The sequence below is a fragment of the Rattus rattus genome, chromosome 7 (assembly GCF_011064425.1).
Source record: "Rattus rattus isolate New Zealand chromosome 7, Rrattus_CSIRO_v1, whole genome shotgun sequence".
NCBI classification, from domain to species: Eukaryota; Metazoa; Chordata; class Mammalia; order Rodentia; family Muridae; genus Rattus; species Rattus rattus.
The window spans coordinates 48,558,582-48,565,655 of record NC_046160.1 but is presented as its reverse complement, the minus strand read 5'-3'; positions in this window follow the sequence as shown (position 1 = coordinate 48,565,655).

Sequence of the window (7,074 nt, the reverse complement as noted above, 5' to 3'; positions counted from 1 at the left end):
AGAACAAATGCTGGGTGCTGGTTAACTTTATGACCATCTCCCTGTTACGGGGCCAACCCTGAGGAAGGCAGGAGACCTTCCTCACATTCCTGGTTGGAGCCGGCTGTTTCATCCTTGCCTAACAGGATATTGAAGAGAATGCTTCCTGGAATGAGTATCTAGGCTCTACAGATGAAAAGAGAAGTATTAATATTTAGAGAAAATATCACCATCTGTCAGGAATTAAGAAGTAGCAAATGCAGGATTCCTACAGTCAGTCTCAGCAAGAAGGAACAACTGTCTCATCCTTGACTGGACTCTGACATCAGCCTGGGGCTTGCCACACTACTGATGCCCAGGGCCTCCCAGAGAGATCTTTAGCTCATCTCTGATGCCATCGCTGGAAACGTGATACTTTTGAGCTTCCCAGTTCAATAATAGTCATGGTTGAAAGGATTGCTTAGTAAGGAGAAGAGGCTGGGAAACACGGGAGGCTGTGGTAGCATTTTTCCCTGGATAGTGTGGTAACTAGGAAGGGTCCAGTTCCAGGAGGGATTTCCTACAAGGAAGGATGCTATCTGTGGCTATGTTTAAGCTTTGTCAACAGCCATGGGTTTAAAAGGAATGAGACTAAATGGAAAAGGAAGCTATGTTCCTAAATGGGCTGTGCAGAAATTCACTGTATTCTGCTGCTTTCCATGGTCATTTATGCAAGAAGACTGTTTACCAGGTGCTGACCAAACTCTAGTGAGTGGTAGCAAGAGGCTATAGCTAGAAGACTGCTTATGGAGCCTGCATACAATATCCAGTAGACGCTAAATCATTAATGAGTTCTAACTTATAATTTGCATATTCCAGATTTCCTGGATAAAGGTCGTTTGGGAGCAGGGCTCAGGCACCTCTCTCACACGCTCTCCTCAATTCCTCCGTATCTATTTTAGAGAATAGAACGCAAAAAGTTCAGATCATCAACTTAATGTCAGTTTTATGCCCCAAGTATATTCAGTCCCGATTCAAGATCCCATGCTTGCCCAGTTGAGCAATTGCAGAATTATAAAGTAAAGGAAGTGTTGGGGGAACAGAATTCACGTTTTTCTGTAACTTGGGATGTGCTTGGCAAAGACAGGACTCATTTTGTTTCAGTATTAAGTCTGTTACTGTCAAGGAAGAAAATGAGCTGCGTGAATCACAGCATCCATGCTTACCGAATTGGGTCCCATCTTTAAAGGTATTTTAATAAGGCTGCTTCCTCCTAAAATGGTCTTACTGTCCCCAACATTAGGTAAGAAGAAGGCAAGGAAAATCCATCATCTCTCAGCAGCTAAGCTGGAATCCAAGCTTCAATTCCTAGCTATCTATTCCACAAACCTTGGCTCTGCATTCAATGCTTCTGGTCAGCCTCGTTCTTCTCCGCCAGCCTCACATGGCTTCACCTTCCAGTCAGCTAAAATGCCAGGCCAAACATCTACTACGGTCAAAAAGGAACCCACATATGAACAAAAGATACTCTGAAGGTTTGGTGGGTGTTAAAATATTCATACAAAACAACTCAATATAAGTTAATTTTGATTTAATGAACAGCATGTGAGCCCTAACATCTTTAAATAAAATTCACTGGTTCTGAAGCATAAAGCAAGCCCACTTAGCAGGAAACTTTCTGCTAACTCCCAGATATTTAAGAAACACGTCCTGAGAGTCTGTGTGTATTAGCGTAAAGAAGTTACTGACTGCAGTTGAGGACCCTGCCTCTGGAGTCCAGGCAATGGAAAACAAGACTCTCCTGGGAAGAGCTCTCCTAAAGACCTTGAATTTTGTTACTATCCCATCAGTTCACTCTCTGCTGCCCCTGTTTTTCTGAAAGCTGATCCTCCACAAAGCTACAGCTTGAGCTGAGTCCAAAGTGGAAGTGAGATTCAACTCAAGTCAGCTCCACCCACAGCATTAAGAATTTGACTGTCCAGCACAATCTCAAAATGACCTCCAAAACCATCCAGGGACTCAGAGATTTATCCTGAGGGTATGCCCTAGGTCAGTGCTTTGATCTGGAAACTCACAAGCATTCATTTATTCTTCTGATCACAGATTCTGCACAGGACAAAGTTGTACCATCAATATTCCTCCATCGACAAAAAAATAATATTTGAGAAAACAGAGTTTTAAGAAAGACTGTTTAAGAAATATTCTGCTGACTATAATGAAGGGTAGAGGGAATTTGGATGTAGAAAGGCCAATTGTATTAACATCTTTTTCCATGCAAGTGGAAGAATGTAGGGAAACTCTGCCATTTAAAGTCTCAGTCTACCATGTCCAATAGCTCCTTTGAGCTAGGCACAAAAGGGAGGACACCCTGTTCCAGAAGGACTTAGCTTTCTCTGACCTTATCTGGGGAGATTGACTGCCACATCCTCTACCTACAAGTTCTACTTCCTCTTTCCTGATAAGAAGCCACCCAGCAAGTACCTGGGGTTCCTGGAATGCCTCTCCATGCAAAGGGGGTATTCTCAGTATTTTAAACCCCAGCCAGTGATTTACTTTCACCATGAAAATTCCCACTCTCCAAGGTTTATACGTAACTTTTGTTCACCCCAAATGAAGCATATGCCCAGAAACTATTTCACTGAAGATCATCTAAAAGAACTGTTTCATTGAGTATTATCTAAGAAAGCTGAACACTGAAATCCTTGGAGAAGACCTTCCCCCAGGGGTACTCTCTCCCAGGCAGCTCAGTCTTGCAGACCCCACCCATTCCCAGCTCCACTTCATCCTTCCAGCCTGGTGTGCAGGGGCACCTGGACATCCTGGAGGGGAAAGCAGACTGAGAATCACAGAAGAGGTGCAGCCTAAGGGAAAGAAGTTAATTGGTTTACTAGGATCAAAGCTACAATGGAGAAAGATCTAGAAGAGTCAATGCACCAAGAGCTTGCCTCCTCTTCTGGTCTCCATTGACGTCTTCTGTCTTCTCACCCATTTCCTTGATCTGTGGGCTTCCCACAGATGTTGTCCTCCTCTGCTAGCAGGTGACATGGTTGCCAGCAGTCCCATAGGTGCAGGGAAAGTACTTATTGCCTTAGTCTATATCCCATGCTTAAGTTAATTTACTGCCAGACCCTAGGGTTAGGGTAGGGAGAACAGCCTTGCCTTCCACACACGTATGACTGGAGAGTGGACCTGTGTCCAGAGTGAATGCTTGCTAAGCAGACTATTGTCATTAAAGTGGTCTCTCCTCTCACAATCCTCTAAAACAAAATACGCTGGAGATTTTTATAGGCATGTGTCTACCCTGGGAAAACAATGAATCATTTTCCTACTCAGCAGTCTTCCTCTAAAGCCAAATTCCTGTCTTATTTCCTACCAAGACCCACTCACCCAAAACTCCTCCAAAGTCCTAGTCATTTTCAAATAAACAGAAAAAAAAATCTACTACATTTATATTATTTTAAGTAAATATGAATTAAATCTATTTTATTCCTATAATTAAGAGATTTGTCCATCTTATCTTTAAAATTATAGTAAATTATTTGACAGTCTCATGCTGCTTCTTTAAGCAGCTGACTGGGTCATTATACTCTCCATTTATAATTAATATAATTAATATAGTTGGTATAATTAATAATATTATTAAGTAAGTAATTCCATGATAACATTATTCAAAAGGTGATTGTGATCTTAAGCAAACTGTGTCATCCTTGAAATATTGAACAACTTCTACAGGGAAGGCTACAAAGGATAAAAGATTAGGATGAGACTACTTGGAGTTAGCATTTTTATTTTATGTATGTGGTTCTGGGTTAATCCTGTGCTTGCCTTTTCATCATTGCTGAAAAAATTTACAGAAAGAAATGAAACCATAAATTAAACATGGAAGGACAATAGGGAGAAAGCTCTTCACTTTTCTGAAATTCTACCCCATTCTGTTGAAGTTTCCTCACCAATCCTGCACTGCTAGCCCACATCAGCTGTTTTGATTTTTTTCTTTCGTTTACACTGGTGTCTAAAAACTTTAGTTTGTCATCATCATGATCATCCCAGTTTCAAGAGCCTGGGACTTAAAAATAACCTGCTACAGGGAACCCCTGTTTATAAGGGCCTGTGATTGTCACACATTTGGGTCTGAAGCCTCTGGTTCTCACTCACACAGCTCCCAGGGCGGCTCACTGAGGCCCTTTCATCAACTTGAAAGTCATGGGCTATTACATTTTAGGCAATTAATGTCTGTCTTGCACTGTCTTCAAAGGCTTTGGTGAAATTTAACTTATAGTTTATAAATAAAAATGACAGGCCTGGCCTTTTTTCTAAATAAAAAGAGCATGCCTGCTTTCTGAGAGCAAAGGCACTTCTAGACTTGGAATGAAGTACAAGGTAAGTACATGCTTGAGTTTCTGACTCAAGCATTTTTCTTCATAAATAGTATATAATGCTATTACTACTGCTAGCTTTTAAAAAAGGGTTTGTGTAGTCACTGTTGTCCTAAAACTCGAAGTCCTTCAGCCTGAGCCTTCTGATTATGTTGCTGCCTAAATTTCAAGAACATCTCTTCTCAATGGTCTCAAATTCTTCCTCCCTGCACTTGGCGTTAAAGGAGAGGCCAGAAGGTTTTGTTGATGTGGTTCTCAGAGTGGCTCCTCATCAGGATCAACAGTCAGCTGCAAATGCAAGTTGCTGAACCCTACCCAATACCTACTTGAGACCTAAAATGGGGTCAGAAATCTGTTTAAACAAGCATACCACAGTATCTGCTCAGGAAAATTGAAAACGACTGCTCTGTATTTATCTCTGACGCCACCACCATCAAATAAACACGGAAAATATGAGTGAATTCCAACTTTCAAAGAAAGAGGGAAAGTCTTACCCTGAGGACATGGAGTGTCTGATAAATCAGATAATTCACGAACTGATTGCCTAAGATTGTATGTTTTATGAATGGAACCCTCATCTGAGGATGAAGCAAAGACAGATCATAAAATAAAGGTCACGTCTTCCCAACCCATTAAACCTTCCACCGAGTCATGATTCATCACATTGAATTCATTCATTGAATTCTGTGGATCACAAGAGTGGGGGTGGATGGAGAAGAGAGAAAAAACAAGAGATGGATGGGAAGTTTGAATATGGCTGTGTAATATGTATGGCATCATCATCTGCATCATCATAGGTCGAAATTTAGGCAGCAACATAATCAGAAGGCTCAGGCTGAAAGACTTTGAGTTTTAGGGCAACAGTGACTACACAAACCCTTTTTTAAAAGCTAGCAATAGTAATAGCATTATATACTATTTATGAAGAAAACTGTCAAGTAAATTGAGAGTGAGATCAAGTGCAGAAGAAAATACAACAGCCAGGCATCATCGTGTATACAATGTAACCACGGAACACAGGAGGTGGGAGCAGAAGGATCAGAAGTTCAAAGTCATCCTGTTAGGGAGCTAATAGAGATTTGGAGGCATAAATGTTAATAAGGATCTTCATTATCAGCTTCAGGCCCCGTGTTTTGTGTCCCTGGCAACTCATTAATTTTAAGTCATATGAAAGTATTCCAATTGCCGCACCTTAGAATTTGAATTAGCATTCAAAAGGGAAGAAGATGGAGACTACAGGGCTTCACTGAGGCACATTGAAGAGTAGCTATTTCCTTCAGGTAAAACATGTTGTTTCATAGATGAAGTGCGTGTGCTTGAGTGTGAGTGTGTGTGTGTGTGTGTGTGTGTGTGTGTCTTTATGCACACTCCAGGAAGCCAGAGGCATATGTTGGCCCTGCAGCTGGAGTTATAGGCAGTTGTGAGTGCCCTAATGTGTGAGACAAGGAACTCAACTTGGGTTCTTCCGAAGAGCATCAAACACTCCTGACAGCTAAGTCGTCTTTCTCTCCAACACCCTATAAATTATTAATTATTTTCTCTTTAATTTTTTACATCTATTCTGCTACATAGTCACTGCTCTAAAGAATAGGGTCATTGGCCCTGAGTGAAGACATGATTTTCTGAACATCCGGAAAATCCCACTTTCCGGCAGAAATGTGGTGCTATGTTGGTGCAGAATATCCATTTGACGGAATTCAGAATCACCTAGGAGACATACCTGGGCATGTTTGTGAGGACATTTCCACACAGACTAAGTGACATAGGAAGACCCACCATGAATATGGGCAGCATCATCCCATAGGGCTAATATCCCAGACTAAATGAAAAGGAGAAAGTGATCAGAGCATCAGCTTCCTGACTAGAGAAGCAATGTAACCAGATACCTCAGGTCCCTGCCATACCTTCCCCACAGTGACATGCTGTGCCACAAGCCATGAGTCAAAAGAAATCCTTAATTCTCTTGGTTTGTTTTTATGGGGGACTTGGGGATGAGGTGTCAGGTATTTTGTCTAACAATGAGAAAAGTTAATACAAGAAGATTTTTTGGTGAAAGAAGAAAATATGCCACTGTGTCTTCCCTTTTCAAGATGGCCCTGTCTAATGCTTACATAGGAAAACACCCTTTTGAAAAGTCATCTGTTCCAAGGAATTTAGAAAATCGTAAGAAGTCTGCAAAACATGTGGTCTCCCTGGCCATTGTCCACTTGCCCAAGTACAGTGTTTTCTTTTACAATGGTCTCCCTGCCCATCCTCTCTCATCTTATGGGAGTGTGCTTCTCCACAATGGAATCTCTGGCCACTGTCTACTCTTACCTCATGAGTTCCCTGCAGTAGTCCTTTTAGTCATTGTATACTGTGACAATAGAGAGCATAGCCACGTTATTATACCGTGAACTCCGCCTGTGTTCTACACTATCTCAAGGACCAAGGGAAAGCAAAGGGAGCTGTAGATAACAACCCTTAGCCATCCATTGAATTCGAGCCCAGCATGGACTCCATCCCCTCAAAATAAACAAATGAAAAAAAAAAAAACAGGTAAATACAATACAAACAAAGTCAAGAAAAAAATACCATCACAACCCACATCACTCAAAAATGCAAAACCCTATTCTCTAGCCAGCACCTACTAGTGACCAAGACTTGGCCCAGAAATGTGAATTAAATGTGTAGTTAATAAGCATTCTACCCAATAAACACACAAAAACTTAAAAATATCAGTATTTTTACGTACGATTAT